At 49.9% G+C, this 24,529-nt stretch overlaps 1 non-coding gene across 1 annotated transcript; it reads left to right on the top strand.

The window, feature by feature from the left end:
• The first annotated feature begins 9,839 nt into the window (after nucleotides 1-9,839).
• TRNAR-UCG (transfer RNA arginine (anticodon UCG)) lies at nucleotides 9,840-9,912 on the top strand. Its single transcript has one exon. It is a non-coding gene; the product is annotated as a tRNA-Arg (tRNA).
• Nucleotides 9,913-24,529: the final 14,617 nt, after the last annotated feature.

Genomic DNA, 24,529 nt, shown 5'->3' with positions numbered 1-24,529 from the left:
GGCTGTCGAGCGGGAGTTTCGGAAGCCACTTTGCTCTTGAGCCAGTGCGTTGGAGGCGTTGGCAATCCACTCAAGTCTCTCCAGGGCGAGCGCCTCCAGGAGCTTCCCAGGAACTGAGGTAAGGGAGACTGGACGATAAGATTTAATGCTGTTGACAGGCTTCCCCTTCTTGAGAATTGGGATAACGGTGGCAGTGCGCCAATCGTCAGGTAGCTCACCGTTTTGAAAAATACGGTTGTAAGCAGCGAGTAGTCGGTTGCGTTCTTTGTTGTCAAGGTTCCTGATCATTTGATATGTAATGCCGTCGGGACCTGGCGCGCTTCTGCGTTTCCTGGTGGCGATGCATTTATCCAGCTCATGCATTTTAAAGTCTTCCATGCAGAGAGTAAGGACATCGTCTGCTATTTGCGCTGGCACAATAGTGATCTGGAGAGCAGTAGTTAGGGATGAAATTGCTCCACTCACCACTGTTGTGAAGTGATCTGCGAGGATGTTGGCAAGGTCAGCGTTGCTCATGCGCCGTGTGATAGCGATGGCCAGGACTGGGTGACGTGGGATTCTCGGATTGAGGATCGCAGACAGAATGCGCCAACCACGTGCAGGCGAGCCGGGGCGGTCGAGTGATGCACAGAGTCTGGACCAGCTGCGGCGGCGAAGGCGCTTGGAATGGCGGCGACAGGCGGCATCCAAGCGGTTATAGAGCGTCCAGTGATCTGGTCTGTCTGTGCGGCGTGCCCTTCGTTGGGCTCGGCGGCGAGCAGCACGAAGATTAAGGAGTTTTATGTCAGGCACTGGTGATGGAAACTGCACAGTGCACAGTGTAGTTGCTGAGAGGGCACATTTGTTTATATGCGAGAAGAAGTCTTCATCATGACAATCACTGGCGCAGAGTGCGCGGAAAAGAGACCACCGCACAACACTGTAGGTTTTCTTGAGTGGTGAGGATGGAGAGGAAGGGATGATGTCAATTAGGAGATGGTCAGAGCCCTCCGTATCCGGAGCGATGTGCCAGGAGTACGAGCAGCCGGTTGAGGCGAGGGTGAGGTCGATGGCCGTAGGATTGCTGTGCGGGCCGATGCGAGTGGGTCTTCCGTCATTCAGAAGAAAAAGTCCTGCAGCATGGATGGCGTCCATAAGTTCGCGGCCTTTTTTGGTGGTTATGTGGGAGCCCCAGGTGGTGTGGTAAGTGTTAAAATCACCACATATCACTTGGTCTTTAGCCAGACGGGCAGAGAGAGTTGTGACAAAACGGGCGTCCCAGTTGTAGGTGGGAGGGCGGACATAAACAGATGCAACAGAGGTGTCATGGCCGGACATGCGAACAGTGACAGCTGCGCACTCGACACGATCGGTGGAAATGTCCGTGAGATCGATGAGAGTATGTGGGAGCGAAGCGCGCACATAGATGCCAACACGAGGGGGACGATGCGGGTGAGCAGAGTCGGCACATGGAGAGTTCGTGCATGAATCAAGAATGCAGGGAGTGGGGCTACTGTAGCCTATGTAGCCAGGTATCTTTAGCTCCTCCGCGCGTGCGTAAGTCTCTTGTAATGCAAGTATGTCGCACTCAAAAAGCGGAAGGAGCTGAACCAATTCAGCGTGACGGCGGCGCAAGGAACGGCAGTTCCATTGCCTTATGCGCGGCCGGGGGATTGGTCGCTGGTTAGCCATGCTGGCTCAAGGCCTGTTGTGCGGCCAAGGCCGCTGCACACAACTTGCGCGCAGTTGATGACGGCGGGAGCTCCTCGATGATTGCCTGAACGGCCGCAGTGAGTGCGGCGATGATCGTGTCACGCTGGTCGGAAGGTGACGATGAGGTTGATGGGACAGCACGAGGTCCTAAGAGGGCGTCGCGGAAGGAGCGACCCGTGGTTGCGACGGTGGGAGGAGCGCAGGGCGCCGAGTTGCGTGCAGCAGCTGAATCTGTGCGCTGCGCAGAGCTGAGAGCGCTGGGCTGTACTTGGCTGCTAGGTGCAGCAGTTGCTGGCGGTGAGAGCGAGGTGGGTTCTTTGCCTTGCCGTTCACGGACAATTCTATCGGCCTCTTGTCGTGTGAGATGTTTTTCGCTCGTGGCGAGAACGATGGCAACTTGTCGCTCGTGTTGCCAGCGTGGGCAGCGGGGTTCGATGGTTGCGTGCGTGCCGCGGCAATTAGCGCAGCGTGGTTTCGGGGCGTCGCAGTTATCGGTGGCGTGGTCACCGCCGCAGCGAAGGCAGCGAGCCTTGTTTCGGCAAGTTGCCGTGGTGTGCCCGAAGATGCCGCAGCTGTGGCATTGTAGCGGGCGAGGGAGACGGGCGCGGACTCGTCGGCGAAGCTTGTGGGGGTTCGATGCCAGCGAAGCGGACAATGATGTTGGCACCACTGCGTGTGCAGCTGATGATGGGGACCTTGCTGTCGAGGCCAGCTGCGATATCTTCTTCGGAGAGGCCGCGGTCGACACCAAAAATGACGCCAGTGCAGGTTTTGGGGCCAAGGTGTTTGGCGCGCACCCTGACGCCGCAAATCTCTTCCACGGCGAGGAGAGGAGCTATATCGGCTGTCGAATGGGCGTCGACGGCGCAAACATTGCGGTTGATGTTGACACGCACTGCTGTGACACCAGGAAGGTGGGATAGTTGCGCGGCAAGTGCGTCGCGCGAAGTGTTCCTAAATGTCCCTTTGTTTCCCAGAGGGAAATAGAGAACAGTAGTAGGCTTGGCCTTGCTGCATTCCTGAGGCCTTGGCGCTGAAAAGCGACCAGTGGAGGGGGGGGCGATGTCTGGAGCTCGCGAAGGGGGTGCCTGTTTGGGCTTGGTTTGCTCAAGAGGACCGAAGGCGAGACGGCGCTTCTTCCGTTTGTCTAGTTTGCGACCTTGCTCTTTGGAAGGGAGAGCTTCGTTCTCGCCGTCTGAGGGGCGAGGGGGCGAAGGGGGATCCTGCTGAGGGGGGCCACGCTTGGCTTGTAGGTAATGTTCTTCAGTGAAGGCATCCACTATTGTGGGGGTGGAAGTGGTGAAAGTGTTCTTTGCTTTGGCTTCAGAACAGCTGATGCCAGGGCGAAGGCTGGGAGGGGAAGTCTGTGTTGCTGCAGTGAGCTTCCCTTCTTGTGGAGGAGGCGTTTGGCTGCTCTGAAGGTGCGCAGTGCTTGGCTGTAGAGGAGGAAAATCCTCTTGCCTTGAGGTGTGAGTTGTAGGGCCTCTATTTCTTCATTTTGGCAGTTCGGAGGTGGAGTAACGGGGTTCTCGGGTGCACTGAAAAGCTGTGCCTGTGCATCGGTTGCCACGAGTTGAAGCGGTGATGGAGAGGCCTGAGAGGGATTCTCGATGGGCTCTGTGGTTTGGATGAAGGCAGGTGCCATTTCAGTGCCCTCGGGGCTCATAAAATAGTAGACTATTGTGTCTTCTCCACTTTCGGTGGACACGTTTTGAAGTGCAGCAGTCGGAGTGACGGGTGCTACTTGGGTAGTTGGCTGCGACTCGGCATTGAGTGGCTTGCGTGTGGTGGGACTTGTTTTAGTCTTGCTGTAAGCCTTGGGGGACCGGTGAGCAGCAGAGAGTAGGCGACGAGCGTCATCTTGAGACTCGATAATCTTCTGTGCCTCGACGTAAAGTTGTTGAAGCATGCGCGAGCAGCCGACGCTGCCGGCGCGGCGGTGGTGGCGGCCGGGAAGCCGGGCGCTAGGAGTTGGAGGCAGCTTCTCCATGGTCCGTTACGGACAACAACAAAAAAAATAAAAGGGGGAAAAGAAATTAAGAAAGAAAAAAGGACCCCATGGTGGGGTGAAAGGCGCGACGTTTACGCGACATTAAGGTAGGAGTGGTAATACAGCAGCGATAACAAAAGATGCTGCAAGATAATACTAGAAGAGTGGGACGATGGCTGCGAGAGCAGGAGAAAATTGCGTCCGCTCGTTAAGAGAGTAAGGCGAGGCGAGGTTCTTGATGATGATGTAGGAAGAGGGGTCGAGGCGCGTTGAACTGTCTCCTCTAAGTGAGGGAATCACCGCCGTTGCGCCTCGTTGGGGAGAAGGGATATACAGGATAGTGATGTAAAGGGTCCGGGTGAAAGGCAGGTGATGCAAGGCCAAGGGCAGAACAAGACGCGAGACCAGGGGAACGCGGGTCTCAAGTAGGGAGAGCGAATCAGACGCTGCCCGGGACGAGTACGGCCAGGGCCTGTAGGCGCCGCGGTGAAAGCGGGGTGCGTGGTCGACGAGGCGAGCGAGCGGCCGAACTGGCCGCGTCTTCTTGTGGTTCTTGATGAAAATGATTTGAAATGTGGGGACACGGCGCGTTCAACTGTCTCCTCTGTGAGGGAATCACCGCCGTTGCGCCGTGTTTGGGGAAGGTGGAATGAAAGAATAGTGATGAAAAGGGTCCGGGTGAGTGGCAATGAAGGCAAGCAAGGGATAAAATTACGGCCAAAAAGGCGGAAGAAGAAAATATGCCCAAATCCAGCATTCACGGGACACGCGCGGACCGGTGGGAGACGCAGACGCTGATTGGCTGATAGAGGCGCGCGAAGGAGCTAATGGGAGAACAAGCGCTCAAAATCGAGGGCTGTGGGCTTAATATGCATGAAATGGAAAAGATAGAGATGAAAAGGGCCAGGGTGAAAGGAATTTGAGGTAAAGGAAAGATAAAATCTCGCCCATAAGGCGGAAAGAGGAAAATATTTCGAAATCCAGCATTCAAGGGACACGAGATCGCTGATTGGCTGAGGGGTGCGTGTGTGAGCCAATGGGAGAGCGAGCGCTCGAAATTGAGGGCTGTAGGTTAATTTTGCGTGAAATAGGGAATTGTGGTGTGCTATAATGACGTTTAGAGAGCTATAGACGCTCTCTTAGAGTGGTGTCTTCAAGAAAACGAAGAACGAGATTCAAGGCGCGTCGTGTTTTTTCACGCGGGCCATCTGGAAATAGGATGTCGACAAGGGATGCTGAAGGAAGAGCGAGGTCGCAGACAGGGCTCGGGCATATGGGACACTATCATGCCCGCTCACGGCTCGCGCTACGGTCACGAGGTCCCTCCTGTTTTCAGTACTGACATATGTCGCCGGCATAACACCTCTGTCGGCTCGTACGAAGCTCCGCCTGGAACGAATTCTCTTTCGCTTCCTTTGGAACGGAGCTCCAGACTGTGTCGCGAGGCCTGTAGTGAAGCTGCCCAAGGACAAGGGAGGCCTTGGCATTCCCGACCTGGGCATCGTAGCTTCAGCCTTGCACGTCAGGTGGACCCAAGTAGCTCTGAGCTTGGACATGTCCCTAACCCGTAGTCTTGCTTCATACTTCCTAAGCACTAGTCTCCGCTTGTTCTCGCAGAGCACGCTATCTCACTGCGTGCCACGGTCAGGTTCTCCATCCCCCTTCTACTCTCAGGCAGCCAACTGCCTTGAGCAGCTCCGCAGTGTCAAGGCAGACATCAACGTTGTTGCGGTTCCATTGAAACGGTTGGTCGAGATCCTCACCCCCAGGCTTCCACCCCGTTATCGCCAGCACGAGCTCTTGAACGAGCGTCCAAGCTGGAAGCTAATCACAGCGGACTTCTTGGAAGCAAGCAGGGCCTCCTTCATGTACCGTCTGGCCAGGGGATTCCTCCCCATCAAAGCCAAGGCGTTCACCCGGGCCAGCTTGCGACCTACCTGTCCGTTCTGTGGTGGTAGAGAGGACGCTGTGCACATCTTCTCACAGTGTCTTCTTCCAGAAGCTCTCCTCCGTCGTGTAGCTGACCTGTTCCAGCTTCCAGGTGTACCGTACCAGACTGTGCGATACTTGAACCCGTTACCAGGTCGTGCCATTAACCAGTTTGTGCTCCTGCTTGTCGAGTGCTCGTACCAAGTCTGGCTGGCACGCTGTTCGGCCGCCTACAACAGCAGGGTCCCGGGCCTCCATGAAGTGCTTGCAAAAGTGCGGAAGGAGGTCTGGTTCCATTTTCAACGGCTAAGGCGTGTGCACGGCGAGCAGAGATTTCTAGACACTTGGTGCCGGCCACCTGTGATTTGTACGGTTCATGGTAAAACACTTTCTGTGTCACTATGAGCACCACACAGGGAATGGTTGTCCTATGCGACACTTTTGTGTTTGACAGAGGTCCGATCACCCTGCTGGCTTGCAGCCGCAGCGGTGACCACGGCCGCTTCTGGGTATGGTGTCCACTTTTTCAGGAGGTGCCACACAGCGGCCGCCCGTGCCCGGGAAGGGCCTTCGCCCGGTACAAAAAATCTCCCCCCTGTCCCCCCTTGGCCCAGGGGGGGGGGGGGGGGGGGTTGCCGCGGGTGTCGTATGAATGATGAGGGGCTGATGGGTTATGTGCGACCCTGGGACAAGGCACTTTCGGGTGCCAAGTCCCCTTCCCTTCTGACAACGGCAAGCCAGCACGTAGAGACTGTCTGGGGCCATTAAAGCCTGGGCAGTCGCAGATGAGATGTGAGAGGGTTTCAAGACCACCACATTCCTTACAGAAGGGGTCGCCAATGCCACGAAGGCGGTGGAGTCGTTCTGCCGTCCACACACAGCCAATGCGCATCTTAAGGAGCGTAGCTCGGTCGCGGACTGAGAAGTCAGCGCAATGAAGAGGGCGAGGTGGCCCGCGTGAAGCAACACGCTCGTCGGGGTGTTGAGAAAGGACGGCCTCGTAGATGGCGAGGTGGGCAGTGTCAAATTTGGTGACATCTGAAGAGATGGGAACATCCTGGCTGTGAGCCCGTTTGGCCAGGGTGTCAGCCCGCTCGTTCCCAGTTATCCCGACATGGGCGGGGATCCAGTGGAGCGAGACGTTTGTGCCGCGATCTTTGAGAGCGCGAAGCTTGCGGTCGAGAATTTGTACCACGGGGAGATGACGGGTGTGGTGTTGGTTTAGCTGCATGAGAGCAGCTTTCGAGTCGCAAAGTATGGCGACTGGATTGAGCCAGGGTCGTTCTAGAACGACATCTGCAGCCAAGTTGAGAGCAGCGAGCTCGGCCGTGGTAGAGGAGGCGCGAAAAGGAATGCGGCATTGTCTGGTGAGATTGAGAGCAGGGACGACACATGCAGCAGTGACAGAGGTGCCGCCAGGGGCCACAGAGCCATCCGTGTATATGTGTGTGCTGGCTTGGAGCTCGTCGTGAATGAGCGCCGCAGTGTGTTGCTGCATGGCACAGAGGGGTGTGTTGCGCTTATTCCGAATGCCAGGTATTTCGAGGCGGACGGCGTGTGGTGTTGCACAGTGCGGAGCAGGTGGTAGAGGCGCTCTAGGAGGGGGTTTTGCAATGTTGGCGTCGAAAGACCTCAGAGCGCGGCCCATTTTTGAGTCCGGCGCTTTAAGTAGGCGGGAGATGAGTAATACCCATGTCAAGCGGGCAAGTTAAGTGCACTTACGGAAAGTGTACTTTGCTGTAAGTACACTTTGCCGCATCTAAACGACGCAAGTGGAGTGTCACTCGCGGAAAGTGCACTGCGCCAGGAGTGCGTTCACTGACCATACTTTGCTGGCCGAGTGCGTAGCCTCGACGCCAGCGGTTCCAATGGTACAAAATTTATAATGCATAAAAAGTACTTACATCTTTATTTTACGTGTTATAAACTGTTTTCAGAAAAAAGTTCGTTGGTTATAGCTACAACCGAAGCAACAAAACAAGTAAACGTGATCAGATGCAACATCGCTGCCCGCCGCCATTTTGTTTGTTGTCGAAATTCTGGATAGGCTTGGCTGGTCTTGGCTTTTCTGCTATTTAAATTTTTTTTCATCGTTAAACTCTGTTGAGCCTCGCTTTATTTGCACTATCACGTTAAGCAATCAAATATTATTAGTCCTTTTTCCTTTCCATCGGCCTGTTCAGAAATTCCGCTCATTTTCTCTAGCAATTATTTTTTTACTATGAGTGCACTTTGCTTTCCCGTTTAGCACCGCGTAGCGCAAAGTGTCACTCGGGATGCCAAAGCGCACTCCCCGTAAGTGCACTTAACTTGCCCGCTTGACAGGGGTATAGAGAGAAATAGGTAGAAATTAATTTAATAAAAATAAACACGTCTTTCCATCAGGGCATAAATATGTAGTTTCTATTTTCACTTCAGGGGAGCACATTCCAGTGTGCCAGTAAGAGTCAAATCCCCAGCAGCTTGAAAGTGAAGTATTTCCTGGTAATATGGGAATATCACCATCAAATACTTCTGAACACAAGATTCTGGTCATGAAATAAAAGCTGACAAAGTGAACATTTTGCTTTGTTAGTGTTTTGCAGAAGAGCCACCGTCCTATGCAGCTGCACGGAGCTGTTTTTTAATATCAGTCTAACAATAGGTTTCAACTTCATCTACACGCACTCGGCGAAACCACACTGTATTGAGAAAAATGCCTCTTTTCCCCTCTTTCATTGAGAGCACGGTGTTAACTGCTATTGTCCCAGCAAAAGCGACAGTCACTGAGACAAACCAGCGCTAAACAGCTCTGCACCCGGGTAGTCTATGAGCGCATTTTCGAATCCATGCATACTGCTTCCAACTAAAAACAGCTCCGAATGCGCATCATGCGTTGAATATACTTCAAAAATTTTACAAAAAAAATTATTGTGGCAAAAGAAGCAATATTACGTTTATTTGAAAAGTAGCATATTGTTGCCAGACTCTCGTGAAAAACACTGTGGCCAGATTTCGAAAGTAAATTAGTAATTTATTTCAAAACAATATTCTTTAAGAACCAAATATTACTTCACGGCAATAAAAATGATGACTTAAAATTGGCAACGCGTACGTTATAATTTTGAGTTTTTGTAATACGCACATTGTGTCTAGATTTTCGAGCTTTAAAAGTGCAAAGTGGCCAGACTTCTATGCTAAATGACTTTTTTTAACACCTTTTAGGAGTCCATTATTACTTAACGTCCTTTAAAATGATGACGCAAATTTGGCGACGCGTAGATTATGATTCTATGTGTGTGTGTGTGAGGCACATTGTGTGCAGATTTTCGAAGTTAGAAGAGTGGTGGCCAGAGTTATATGCTGACAAAGAAAAACAACTTTTTCTTTTTTGAAACAAGGTTTGCGTTATAGTATACGACGTGTTTTTATATGTGTGGTAAAAAGTTATGATTTCCTTGAAAGGTTCAATTTGCTTTACAGTCTCCAAAATCGACTGCAGTCGACATCGATGGCTGGGCAGGTAAAGCTTCGAATAAAACTAATGTTAGTATAATGTAAAACCATAGCGATAAAGGAACGTTGCATTATTTCTAAGGTTTGACGTATCTCGGAATATTTCTGTGTTTGGCACGTAGTGAGGTTTTCCTATTAGCAGAACTTTTCTGTTTCATGAGACGGTATTCAAGTAGAACTTTTTGCTGGGATAGATGGTCCATTCTGACGTAAGTTCGGCAGCGCGAATGAAGGTGCCCGAAGGCGTCCCTTGTTCGTTTCTACTTCGAGCTTCTTCATTCGCCCTGCTTTACTTATGCCTTAGGGATTGTGATTGCCATAGAGCGCATGTACAGTCCCGAATTGTCCCGAGAAAACTCTAAATGTCACCCATCCGCCGTGATCAATTATGGCACCCTTCACGGTAGGCTGTTTAATCTAGGAGTCGATGCTGTCCGTTTCAAGGGGAATTTTTAAGTAGCACGTATTAATTGTGCTCTGTTGTATTTCGTGTCGCTTTGTAGCCCCAGGCTGCAACGTCTTATTAACTGCGTGGTTAAACGTTTCAAAGTTTAAATGTTTACTGAAGGTCAGGAAAAGTTATTCCAGTGTTTATTTCCAACGTTTATAAAACAACAACAAACGAACATATAGGACAACACACTGACAAAAAAAAAGGAACGTGGTAGTTAATCTTTGGTTACACTCTTCTCCTGTATTAATAAATAAAATAGATGAACCCGGAGGTCTTCGTGGGCCTGTGGCGCAACGGATAACGCGTCTGACTTCGGATCAGAAGATTCCAGGTTCGAGTCCTGGCAGGCTCTTTTTTAATTTTTCCCTTCTTGGCCACCATATTGCGAACGGTTTAACATACAAGATATATCGTTCCTGCGACAACCAAAATGTAACCTAGATGGCCAGGTGGTCGAAGTTATTCCGGAACCCTCCACAACGGCACCTCTTTTTTCCCTTACGGCGTGGTTGGGGTGTCCAACGAGAAGTGAGACAATTCCTGCGCCATTTCCTTTCCTCAAAAACCAATCTTTCCACTGTGTGCAACGCGACAGCGGCCAACATACCATCTTATTTGTGTGGGCACGTGAACCATCATTGCTGCTTTGGAAGTATTGCTGTCTTAGAGTATTTCTGTCGGACACGAATCCTTGACAGTGAATACCCGGCCTTCGCCGTGGCTATTCCATACTGCAGACTCATCCTGGAGAGAGAGAGAGAGAGATGACTTTTATTTTTCAGCTCAAGTCCGAGCCTTCCTCATCCTGGAATCCAAGCAGGATTGGAAAAGGAAACACAAACCAAAACAGAAACAAAAGGCAAATAATGAAATTTATGCAGTCACACTTTTCAAAGAGGCAATAAAATCCGCTGCATCATTACAGACAACGACACTCTGTGGCGTTCAAAACGCTACGGCTTCCAGTTACGTCTCGGCCACGCGGTAGCCACTGTTGCATTGCAGGTCACACTGGACGCGACTGTGTTGCGCTTCAAAGCGGCACGCGCGAGCAGGCAACGCGTCAGAACACTGAAGAGCATAGAGGTACTTGACGTACTTGAGTGACGTACTTGAGTGTAAACATTCACGCTTTTAAACCCAAAAACCCTACTGAGGGGAATGATGTGGGCAGCCTTCGTGGAGAATGCAGCAGCACTGCGAACGCCCCGGGCACCGTCAGAAATCGTCAGCTGAGCGTGCCTCCACACACACACACACACACACACACACACACACACACACACACACACACACACACACACACACACACACACACACACACACACACACACACACACACACACACACACACACACACACACACACGCACGCACGCACACGCACACACACAGTTACTAGAACCAACTCAGTTTCACAGCTCCCCAAAAGTGCATTCCGAAATGGCCAGCTGCGCTGCACAAAGTGACAGTCTGGAGTCCGCAGCATTACCGACAACGCAGTGGATATTCGAATATTCACTACGTTCCCTCCTAAAGTAGAGTGCACCCACGCACTGAAACTTTGTCTGACCTCTTTACATTATAGGAACTATGCACTGGGGTACACACACACACACACACACACACACACACACACACACACACACACACACACACACACACACACACACACACACACACACACACACACACACAGTTACTAGAACCAACTCAGTTTCACAGCTCCCCATACCGCCCAGCAGAGGAGAGTGTCCCAAGCGGCGGTCACGTGAACTAACGACGGTGTAGTCGAGTCTTGCTCCCTGCCGGGCGCGTCGTCTGCTACAGGCAGCACAGAAGCGAGGAGCGGCCGGCACATATCAGGTTTTGGCGAGCTGCGTTTGCGCTCTACATGGCTGCAGTAAAATAATACTTCAATTGCGGCAGCTTTTCCTTCGAAGCTGCGTGTTATCTTGGAGAACACGTTTGTGTGATGCGAAATTAGGCTTTTAATATTGTGAAAAAAGTCCAAAAATGCTGGCAACACGCTCGCGAGCATTGTTTCTTGCTTTGCTCAATGGCTTGTGTTTTCTAGCGCGTACCCCAGTGCATAGTTCCTATAATGTAAAGAGGTCAGACAAAGTTTCAGTGCGTGGGTGCACTCTACTTCAGGAGGGAACGTAGTGAATATTCTAATATCCACTGCGTTGTCGGTAATGCTGCGGACTCCAGACTGTCACTTTGTGCAGCGCAGCTGGCCATTTCGGAATGCACTTTTGCGATCTCGGAATCCTCTAAGTCACCTCGTGGCACTGCTGTCGCGACACACTGGGCACCGCGATCAATTGGAGGCTTACTCTTCGGCGTAGTGCATTTTGGCTTTGAAATATGCGCCTGGAATAAAGGAAACAGCTTCGGAAGAGAGCCTGGTGCCAGCATCCATTTCCCTGTCTCGAAAAGCGCTTCCGTACCTTGCACTACATGGGGATAGTGCTTTAGAAGGTCTTCTTCTTCGAAATGGAGATCACAAACTTTGCATTTCGAAGTCAGTTTGCGATCCTTTCTGTGAAGTGCACGCTCCCATCTTTTAAACTCGATGTGGTCTTTTGGCGGCCCGAAGCAATGACGGTCCGTTGAGTCATCGTTGCGATACCCGCTATTGCACCCCGGTGAAAAGCAGGTCGGCATGAACAGGTCCGATGTCACAAAATACAAACAAAAATTAACTAAGAAGCAGACGACACAAAGCGGCTGTCACAAGCACGCTTTACAAAGGGCCGCAGCAGGTCCAGCAACCAGCGTCTCCCCTTCGGCCAACGTTTCTAGATAAAGACAGTTGCAAAACATGCTCCGGGTATGCGGCCCCTTTCTGTCGCCGATTTCATCTCAAAGAGATACGAGCGCCATCTTTTGGCTGGTAGGAGTACCGCGTTTGTTCTTCCATGGCCTCCGTGCCTCCGTATCCAGCTCAAGCATCGGTACTTTAACACTGCGCTTGATCTCAGAGGCCAAGATTTCTCTTCACCGCCGCGGCGCCCATTGGCTCCGCTTGGTCACAGTTTGCTGCGCGAAAGATTACTGTTAGCTCGCGCCTCGCATCGTCTGCGCAGGGGGCGGCTGCTTCTAGCCGCGCTCATCTACGAATTTTTTTTTTATTCGTGAAGTCTGCCTTGAGGCATAAGTTGAGAAAAGGGGGAGTGGAATGTAGGTTACAGAAAGTTAAAAGAAGGAGTGTAGACCAGTTTCGGCGAGGTACTCGCATAGGCTGCTGGTGAAGTGATTGTCCATAGGCCACTTCACATAGTCCCCGTCGCGGTTCCACCACAGGCCGACCTCCCTGAGGAGCCGTTTTCTAATAGGGGCCGTCGCTGGGCAAGTCCACAACAGGTGCCGCACATCACAAATGTCCGGTGCAGCGCCGCAGTGAGGGCACCTGTCAGTTGCTGGCAGATATTTATCACCCCACCGATAACGGACAGATGGGGTCAGGGCCGCCCCTGCCCGAACCCGGCGCACTGATACCTCCTCCTGCCGAGTTAGACTACGGGGGAGAGGGTGCGAACACGGAGGAATTAGAGCGCGTGTTCGCTGGCGCAGAGCTTGTGAATCGGAGACATGGGACAGGAACGGATCTGGGGGAAGAGGGGAAGGTGGCAGGTCGTCTGATGTGTCAATGTGAGTCATAGCATCTGCTTGAATGTTATGTGGATCGTGAGCATGACCGCGAATCCAGTGAATGCGTACAGGACATGGGTATTTTGCGCAGAGTAGGTGAATTAATTGTGTAATCTGGAATGTGCGTCGAACAGCCTTAAGCTGTTTAAGGACGGCGAGGGAGTCTGTATAAATATGAACTGCATTGAATGTGGGAACGAGCGGAAGGGAAGCAATGGCATTGTAAATGGCTTGAAGTTCCATTGCCAGGGGGGTACATGTATCTGCGGTGTACGTCGCACGAGAGTTGAGATGCGGATGGGAGGGACTATATACAGCGGTAACTCCCCGCTCTGCAGTATGTGACGCATTGGTGTACAATATGCACCCTTCAGGCAGATGCGCGGCTGATACCGACGGGGAAACAGTGGGGCGATTGTCTGTGAGCTGACAATACGACCACGGAGGGAGCGTCTTTAAACGATGAAGTCGTAGAGACTGTTTGCGAGCTCTGTCTGCCCCCCGCTGGTCGATGAGTTCACTGAGAGTATTAATTTGGGCGAACTCCTGAAGCACGGGTATGGGTGTCAAACGAGGCAAAAATGTTATTGCGCGCATAGCCTCACGATTGATAGCTTCAAGGGAGTCCCACTGTCTGCGGGTGAGACGTTGAAATTGTGCCTGATATATTATCCGTGGCTGAAGGATAGAGCGCACAAGCTGGCGGGCCGTATGAGCACGTGCGCCACCAGATCGCATAGCTATGCGACGAATCAGACCTATAGTAGCGTGAGCTGATTTACGTGTGGCTGTCAGCCAAGGGGTGCCAGTCCCAGAGGTATGAAGGAGGAGGCCAAGAATACGAACAGTTTGTACGTGAGGAATCGGAGACCTATCTACTGTAAAGTTTAAAGGGACTGCTTTCCGTAAGCCGGCTTTGTTTCCAATGCGAATTAAAAATGACTTAGTAGGCGAGAGGGTTAGACCCAGAGGTGGGAGGCGAGATATCAAGACATCTAGCGCATGTTGGAGGGCCGACTGATGGATAGACGCATCTGGGTGACAGCACCACAAGGTTATGTCATCGGCGTACGCAAGCACACTGATAGAAGGGATGGTTTCTAGGGCTCTAACAAGAGGAATAAAAGCCACATTGAATAATGTTGGGGCGAGAACGGAGCCCTGGCGCACTCCTCTATTGGAAGTGAAGTTACCAAAGGGCTTTCTACGAATTGCGAAGTCCGCGTGCGCTCTACGTTGGGGTACGTCAGGGCAGGATGCTCGAGGTAGAGCTTCTGGCTGTAAATATCGGAAAAAACTGGAAGCCCTTCTTTCCGCGGTTTAGAGAAACATGACGTACCGCTTGCCTCCTCGTAGTTTATGTTGATAATATTATATAAAAACGTTGGGCTGGGAGTAGCAGACGACGCGCTCATCCTAAAGCGACCGCAGCGCCACCGCCTAGACGGTGATCGCGTGGGGCCGCTCTGCTCCCTGGCTCGCCGGCGCAGTTTGCCAACTGTCTTTACTAGAAACGTTGGCTTCGGCGGACGCGGTTACTGAGACGCGCGTCCTTTCAAGGGCGTAGCAGGGCCAGCAACCAACGTCTCCGTTTCAGCGGACGCTGTTACTGCGACGCGCGTCTTTTCTATCTCTGTTGCTGTTACGTTAATATGTAAATAGTTTTATTACCATTGTACCTCTCCCCCTGTCCTTTCTACAATCCTCTCACCTCTTTCATTTCACTCCTACACACTGCCTGCTATCCTTTATTTCTGCTGAACCAGCTGATGTGCTTTCAGCAGCGATGGCAGATGCCAGAGCTAGCAACAATCTTTTTCCTTTCATTTACCATGTATTGCTTTCAATTCTCTTCTGTCTGCACGTGGCAGCGGTGGTGGCTCAGCTGTATATCGGTGGCCTGAAGAAATGACTGTCCGTCGAGTCATCGTTGCGATACCCGCTATTGCACCCCGGTGCAAAACAGGTCAGCATGAAGAGGCCCGATGTTACAACATACAAACAAAACATTCAGGCCCCGCTTTGAGGATCTAAACTGCGCGAGACGAAAGCCTTTCCACGCAACTTTGGCCGCACGGCTGTTGGCACACACGAGGCGGCAAAACCAACGTTATTTTGCGAGGAGGCTATGGGGTGACTTGGTTTGGCTAGCCATGACTAATTGGGTCATGACCCATGCCTTACTAGTGATGATTGGTTACTAACTAGTCATGATTGGTTAATGACTAACTAGTCATGACTAGTTAATTGATGGCTGGTTAATTACTAGCTAGTAAAGACTTATAAGTTGATGACTTACTAGTCATGATTCGCTCATTATGAACTAGACATGTCTGGTTAATGACTAGCTAGTCGTGACTAACCAGCAATGACAAACCAGTCATGACTAGTCATGACTAAGCAGTCATTAAGCAATAATAACTAGTCATGTCTGCTTAATGACTGACTACTCATGACTAACCATTCATTGACCAATCATAACTAGTCATGACTACTTAATGACTAATTTATCATGACTGCTTAATGACTAACCAGTCATGACTAATCAGTAATTAGTCATGGTTAGTAATAACTAACCAGTCATGACTAACCATGAGTGGTTAGTGGCTAGCTAGTCATGATTGGTTATTGACTTACTAGTCATGATTGATTATTGACTAACTTCTCATGATTAGTTAATGACTAACTAGTCATGATTGGTTAATGACTAACTAGCCATGACTAGTTAATTGATGACTGGTCAATGACTAGCTAGTCATGACTAATTAGTTGATGACTAACTAGTCATGATTGGTTAATGACTAATAGGTCAGGACTATTTAGGTCATGACTAATTAGTTGATGACTAACTAGTCATGATTGGTTAATGACTAGCTAGTCATGACTAGTTAATTGATGACTGGTTAGTGACTAGCTAATTTGACTTATTCGTTAATGACTAACTAGTTATGATTGGTTAATGACTAACTAGCCATGGCTAGTTAATTGATGACTGGTCAATGAACTAGGTAGTCATCACTAATTGGTTGATGACTAACTAGACATGATCGGTTAATGAATAATTAGTCATGGCTATTTAAGTCATGACTAATAAGTTGTTGACTAACCAGTCATGATTGCTTTATGACTAACTAGTCATGACTAGTTAATTGATCACTAGTTAATGACTAGCTAGTTTGACTTATTAGTTGATGACTAACTAGTCATCTTTGGTTAATGATGAACTAGACATGTCTGGTTAATGACTAGCTAGTCACGACTAACCAATCATGGCTAACTACTGATGAGTGATTAATGACTAACGAATGACTAACCAGTCATGACTGGTTAATCATCACTAGTTAGTCATTAAACGATCATGACTAACTAGTCATGAGTTAATGACTGGTTCAAATGCCAAATGAGTAGTTAATGACTTCAAATGCCAAAGGCCCTGGTTCGATGCTCAGCCTCGACACAGCTTTTTAAGTAGTGACGCCGAAACACGGACACATCTGCCGACACGGCTGCAAACGACAGTATGAGGCATTAAAGGCTTTCGCCTTAAAATTAACTGAGAAGCGGACAACACAAAGCGGCTGTCGCGAGCGCACCTTAACAAGGGCGCAGCAGGGCAGCGAGCTGCACAGAGCGGCGACGAGGGTACGAGGGAGCAAGACTCGATCGCAGCGCCACTAGTTCGCGCGACCGCCACTTGGGACAGCTCTCTGGGCACCGCTGTGAAACTGACTTGGTTCTAGTAACGTTGCACACACACACATACGCCGCCGCAGTGGCTCAGTGGTTATGGTGCTCGGCTGCTGACCCGAAAGACGCGGGTTCGATCCCGGCCGCGGCGGCTGAATTTCTTTGGAGGAGAAATTCTAGATGCCCGTGCGCTGAGCGATATCATTGCACGTTAAAGAACACCAGGTGGTAGAAATTTCCGCAGCCCTTCACTACGGCGTCCCTCATAGCCTGAGTTGCTTAGGGACGGTAAACACACACACATGAGCGCACACACGATTACGCACACACACACACATGCAGGTGGAACCAATGGTTAAAACAAATTGGTTTTGCTGCTGCTGGCCGGAAGACCATTTGCGATAGCCGCCATAGAAGGAGGAGTCACAGTAGCGACGCGGAGCATCATTACTTACGCTCCGCGTCGCTACTGTGACTCCTCCTTCTATGGCGGCTATCGAAACTGGTCTTGCGGCCAGCAGCAGCAAAACCAGGTTGTTTTAACCATTGGTTCCACCTGCGTGTGTGTGTGTGCGTGATCGTGTGTGCGCTCGTGTGTGTGTGTGTTTACCGTCCCTAAGCAACTCAGGCTATGAGGGACGCCGTAGTGAAGGGCTCCGGAAATTTCGACCACCTGGGGTTCTTTAACGTGCAATGCTATCGCTCAGCGCACGGGCATCTAGAATTTCTCCTCCAAAGAAATTCAACCGCCGCGGCCGGGATCGAACCCGCGTCTTTCGGGTCAGCAGCAGAGCACCATAACCACTGAGCCACCGCGGCGGCGTATGTGTGTGTGTGCAACGTTACTAGAACCAAGTCAGTTTCACAGCGGTGCCCAGAGAGCTGTCCCAAGTGGCGGTCGCGCGAACTAGTGGCGCTGCGATCGAGTCTTGCTCCCTCGTACCCTCGTCGCCGCTCTGTGCGGCTCGCTGTCCCGCTGCGCCCTTGTTAAGGTGCGCTCTCGACAGCCGCTTTGTGTTGTCCGCTTCTCAGTTAATTTTAAGGCGAAAGCCTTTAATGCCTCATACTGTCGTTTGCAGCCGTGTCGGCAGATGTGTCCGTGTTTCGGCGTCACAACTTAAAAAACTATGTCGAGGCTGAGCATCGAACCAGGGCCTTTGGCATTTGAAGTCATTAACTACTCATTTGGCATTTGAACCAGTCATTAACTCATGACTAGTTAGTCATGATTGTTTAATGACTAACTAGTGATGATTAACCAGTCATGACTGGTTAGTCATTCGTTAGTAATTAATCACTCATCAGTAGTTAGCCATGATTGGTTAGTCGTGACTAGCTAGTCATTAACCAGACATGTCTAGTTCATCATTAACCAATGATGACTAGTTAGTCATCAACTAATAAGTCAAACTAGCTAGTCATTAACTAGTGATCAATTTACTAGTCATGACTAGTTAGTCATTAAGCAATCATGACTGGTTAGTGATCAACTAATTAGTCATGACTTAAATAGCCATGACTAATTAGTCATTAACCGATCATGACTAGTTAGTCATCAACCAATTAGTGATGACTACCTAGTTCATTGACCAGTCATCAATTAACTAGTCATGGCTAGTTAGTCATTAACCAATCATAACTAGTTAGTCATTAACTAATAAGTCAAATTAGCTAGTCATTAACCAGTCATCAATTAACTTGTCATGACTAGTTAGTCATTATCCAATCGTGACTAGTTAGTCATCAACTAAGTAGTCATGACCTAAATAGTCCTGACCTATTAGTCATTAACCAATCATGACTAGCTAGTCATCAACTAATTAGTCATGACTAGCTAGTCATTGACCAGTCATCAGTTAACTAGTCATGGCTAGTTGGTCATTAACCAATCATGGCTAGTTAGTAATTAACCAATCATGACTAGTTAGTCATTAACTAATCATGACAAGTTAGTCAATAATCAATCATGACAAGTTAGTCAATAATCAATCATGACTAGTAAGTCAATAACCAATCATGACTAGTAAGTCATTAACCAATCATGACCAGTAAGTCATGACTAGCTAGCCACTAACCACTCATGGTTAGTCATGACTGGTTAGTCATTACTAACCATTACTAATTACTGATTAGTCATGACTGGTTAGTCATTAAGCAGTCATGATAAATTAGTCATTAAGTAGTCATGAGTAGTTATGATTGGTCAATGAATGGTTAGTCATGAGTAGTCAGTCATTAAGCAGACATGACTAGTTATTATTACTTAATGACTGCTTAGTCATGACTAGTCATGACTGGTTTGTCATTGCTGGTTAGTCACGACCAGCTAGTCATTAACCAGACATGACTAGTTCATCATTAACGAATCATGACTAGTTAGTCATCAACTAATTAGTCATGACTAGCTAGTCATTAACCAGCCATCAATTAACTAGTCATGGCTAGTTAGTGATTAACCAATCATGACCAGTAAGTCATGGGTCATGACCCAATTAGTCATGGCTAGCCAGACGAAGTCACCCCATTGCCTCCTCGCAAAATAACGTTGGTTCTGCCGCCTCGTGTGTGCCAACAGCCGTGCGGCCAACGTTGCGTGGAAAGGCTTTCGTCTCGCGCACTTTAGATCCTCAAAGCGGCGCCTGAATTTTTTGTTTGTATGTTGTAACATCGGGCCTCTTCATGCTGACCTGTTTTGCACCGGGGTGCAATAGCGGGTATCGCAACGATGACACGACGGACAGTCATTTCTTCGGGCCACCGATATACAGCTGAGCCACCACCGCTGCCACGTGCAGACAGAAGAGAGTTGAAAGCAATGCATGGTAAATGAAAGGAAAAAGATTGTTGCTAGCTCCGGCATCTGCCATCGCTGCTGAAAGCACCTCAGCTGGTTCAGCAGAAATAACGGATAGCAGGCAGTGTGTAGGAGTGAAATGAAAGAGGTGAGAGGATTGTAGAAAGGACAGGGGGAGAGGTACAATCGTAATAAAACTATTTACATATTAACGTAACAGCAACAGAGATAGAAAAGACGGGCGTCGCAGTAACAGCGTCCGCCGAAGCGGAGACGCTGGTTGCTGGGCCTGCTACACCCTTGAAAGGACGCGCGTCGCAGTAACCGCGTCCGCCGAAGCGGAGACGTTGGTTGCTGGCCCTGCTGCGCCCTTTGTAAAGCGCGCTTGCGACAGCCGCTTTGTGTCGTCTGCTTCTTAGTTAATTTTTGTTTGTATTTTGTGACATCGCAGCTGTTCATGCCGACCTGCTTTTCACCGGGGTGCAATAGCGGGTATCGCAACGATGACTCAACGGACCGTCATTGCTTCGGGCCGCCAAAAGACCACATCGAGTTTAAAAGATGGGAGCGTGCACTTCACAGAAAGGATCGCAAACAGACTTCGAAATGCAAAGTTTGTGATCTCCATTTCGAAGAAGACCTTCTAAATCACTATCCCCATGTAGTGCTAGGTACGGAAGTGCTTTTGGAGACAGGGAAATGGATGCTGGCACCAGGCTCTCTTCCGAAGCTGTTTCCTTTATTCCAGGCGCCTATTTCAAAGCCAAAATGCACTACGCCGAAGAGAAAGCCTCCAATGGATCGCGGTGCCCAGTGTGTCGCGACAGCAGTGCCACGAGGTAACTTAGAAGATTGCGAGATCGCAAAAGTGCATTCCGAAATGGCGAGCTGCGCTGCACAAAGTGACAGTCTGGACTCCGCAGCATTACCGACAACGCAGTGGATATTCGAATATTCACTACGTTCCCTCCTAAAGTAGAGTACACTCACGCACTGAAACTTTGTGTGACCTCTTTACATTATAGGAACTATGCACTGGGGTACGCGCTAGAAAACACAAGCCATTGAGCAAAGCAAGAAACAATGCTCGCGAGCGTGTTGCCAGCATTTTTGGACTTGTTTCACAATATTAAAAGCCTAATTTCGCATCACACAAACGTGTTCTCCAAGATAACACGCAGCTTCGAAGGAAAAGCTGGCGCAATTGAAGTATTATTTTACTGCAGCCATGTGCAGCCAGTATTATTTTACTGCAGACCAAGCGGAGCCAATGGGCGCCGCGGCGGTGAAGAAAAATCGTGGCCTCTGAGATCAAGCGCAGTGTTAAAGTACCGATGCTTGAGCTGGTTACGGAGCCACGGAGGCCATGGAAGAACAAACGCGGTACTCCTACCAGCAGAAAGATGGCGCTAGTATCTCTTTGAGATGAAATCGGCGACAGAAAGGGGCCGCATACCCAGAGCATGTTTTCCAACTGTCTTTATCTAGAAACGTTGGCCGAAGCGGAGACGCTGGTTGCTGGACCTGCTGCGCCCTTGAAAAGACGCGCGTCGCAGTAACCGCGTCCGCCGAAGCGGAGACGTTGGTTGCTGGCCCTGCTGCGCCCTTTGTAAAGCGCGCTTGCGACAGCCGCTTTGTGTCGTCTGCTTCTTAGTTAATTTTTGTTTGTATTTTGTGACATCGGAGCTGTTCATGCCGACCTGCTTTTCACCGGGGTGCAATAGCGGGTATCGCAACGATGACTCAACGGACCGTCATTGCTTCGGGCCGCCAAAAGACCACATCGAGTTTAAAAGATGGGAGCGTGCACTTAACAGAAAGGATCGCAAACAGACTTCGAAATGCAAAGTTTGTGATCTCCATTTCGAAGAAGAAGACCTTCTAAATCACTATCCCCATGTAGTGCTAGGTACGGAAGTGCTTTTGGAGACAGGGAAATGGATGCTGGCACCAGGCTCTCTTCCGAAGCTGTTTCCTTTATTCCAGGCGCCTATTTCAAAGCCAAAATGCACTACGCCGAAGAGAAAGCCTCCAATGGATTGCGGTGCCCAGTGTGTCGCGACAGCAGTGCCACGAGGTAACTTAGAAGATTGCGAGATCGCAAAAGTGCATTCCGAAATGGCGAGCTGCGCTGCACAAAGTGACAGTCTGGACTCCGCAGCATTACCGACAACGCAGTGGATATTCGAATATTCACTACGTTCCCTCCTAAAGTAGAGTACACCCACGCACTGAAACTTTGTCTGACCTCTTTACATTATAGGAACTATGCACTGGGGTACGCGCTAGAAAACACAAGCCATTGAGCAAAGCAAGAAACAATGCTCGCGAGCGTGTTGCCAGCATTTTTGGACTTGTTTCACAATATTAAAAGCCTAATTTCGCATCACACAAACGTGTTCTCCAAGATAACACGCAGCTTCGAAGGAAAAGCTGGCGCAATTGAAGTATTATTTTACTGCAGCCATGTAGAGCGCAAACGCAGCTCGCCAAAACCTCATATGTGCCGGCCGCTCCTCGCTTCTGCGCTGCCTGTAGCAGACGACGCGCCCGGCAGGGAGCAAGACTCGACTACACCGCCGTTAGTTCTCGTGACCGCCGCTTGGGACACTCTCCTCCGCTGGGCGGTATGGGGAGCTGTGAAACTGAGTTGGTTCTAGTAACTGTGTGTGTGTGTGTGTGTGTGTGTGTGTGTGTGCGTGTGCGTGTGCGTGTGCGTGTGCGTGTGTGTGTGTGTGTGTGTGTGTGTGTGTGTGTGTGTGTGTGTGTGTGTGTGTGTGTGTGTGTGTGTGTGTGTGTGTGTGTGTGTGTGTGTGTGTGTGTGGAGGCATGCTCAGCCGACGATTTCTGACGGTGCCCCGGGCGTTCTCAGTGCTGCTGCATTCTCCACGTAGGCTGCCCACATCATGCCCCTCAGTAGGGTTTTTGGATTTAAAAGCGTGAATGTTTACACTCAAGTACGTCACTCAAGTACGTCAAGGACCTCTATGCTCTTCAGTGTTCTGACGCGTTGCGTGCTCGCGCGTGCCGCTTTGAAGCGCTACACAGTCGCGTCCAGTGTGACCTGCAATGCAACAGTGGCTACCGCGTGGCCGAGACGTAACTGGAAGCCATAGCGTTCTGAACGCCACAGAGTGTCGTTGTCTGTAAAGATGCAGCGGATTTTATTGCCTCTTTGAAAAGTGTGACTGCATAAATTTCATTATTTGCCTTTTGTTTCTGTTTTGGTTTCTGTTTCCTTTCCCAATCCTGCTTGGATTCCAGGATGACGAAGGCTCGGACTTGAGCTGAAAAATAAAAGTCATCTCTCTCTCTCTCTCCAGGGTGAGTCTGCAGTATGGTATAGCCACGGCGAAGGCCGGGTATTCACTGTCAAGGATTCGTGTCCGACAGAAATACTCTAAGACAGCAATGCTTCCAAAGCAGCAATGATGGTTGACGTGCCCACACAAACAAGATGGTATGTTGGCCGCTGTCGCGTTGCACACAGTGGAAATATTGGTTTTTGAGGAAAGGAAATGGCGCAGGAATTGTCTCACTTCTCGTTGGACACCCTACTGGTTTTGGCTTGCCACATATGGAGGAGGCGGGTGTCCATTGTTTCTAGGCCTGAGTCTTCCGCCACAGTCTGGGTCGCTTTACGAGCGTCCAATTCGAGCTGCCTTATCCACTCCTCAATGTCATCAATTTCTGTGGTGTTAGCGCTCTGTTCCCGGATTTTTCGGAAGGCGTCCCACTCAACAAGCGAGTGACGTCGGCCTGGGCGTTTATAGGGCCCAGCAGTAATTACCGTTTCCAAAATAAAGTGAGAAAAGCGACTTAAAAGTCAAAAGTGGAATCGTAACCTTCGCAGAAGGATAGCAAGGCACAACAAAGAGATAGAGGAATATGCGCTCAAACTTTCTAGGCAAAACTGGGAATCGCTATGCGACAAAATGGACGGGAATATAAGTCTGGCTCGCACATGGAGTTTACTCAGATACCTCCTAGACCCTGACGGATGTAAAACGGCCCAGAGGCAAAACCTCCAAAAGATCCAGCATAAACATGAGGGTACAGAGCAAGAGCTGCTCGATGAGATTCGATCTAAGTACATAGGGGACACCGAGAAGGTACCTCTGCATGGTTACTGTGGGATACCCAACGATCGCTTGGACGAACCCATTACTGAATCCGAAGTGCGAGCAGAGCTTGCTAGATTAAATACTAATTCAGCGCCCGGACCGGATGGGGTAAGCAACAAATTGCTCAGAAATCTCGACGACAACTCTATAACAGCACTCACTGCCTACATGCAGAAATGTTGGGAGGCGGGTGAGATTCCTAAGCAGTGGAAGTCGGCTAAGGTGGTACTTATTCCTAAACCGGGGAAACCTTTGTCGATCGAGAATCTAAGGCCTATATCCCTAACCTCCTGTGCAGGGAAATTGATGGAGCATGTAGTGCAGACACGTCTCAACAACTACATGGAAGACCACCATCTTTATCCTATCTCCATGGTGGGATTCAGGTCTCATCTCTCAACGCAGGACGTGATGCTGCAACTAAAACATGAAATTCTGGACTCACAAACGCGGGACGCGAAGGTCATTCTGAGTCTTGACCTGGCCAAGGCTTTCGATAACGTCACGCACAAGGCGATCCTGGATAATCTCAGCCTCCTGGGAGTAGGCCCGAAAACCTACAACTATGTTAAAAATTTCCTTTCCGACAGAGTGGCCCAAATTAACTTCGGGGAAAGTAAATCAGACTACATAGAGCTAGGTAGCAAGGGGACCCCGCAGGGATCTGTACTGTCCCCGCTTCTTTTCAACGTGGCCATGATCGGGCTT

The sequence above is a fragment of the Amblyomma mixtum genome, chromosome 3, assembly GCF_055824585.1.
Source record: "Amblyomma mixtum isolate Tamu chromosome 3, ASM5582458v1, whole genome shotgun sequence".
NCBI classification, from domain to species: Eukaryota; Metazoa; Arthropoda; class Arachnida; order Ixodida; family Ixodidae; genus Amblyomma; species Amblyomma mixtum.
Note: the sequence above shows the minus strand (reverse complement) of the source record. Positions and strands in the feature narration are given on the sequence as shown.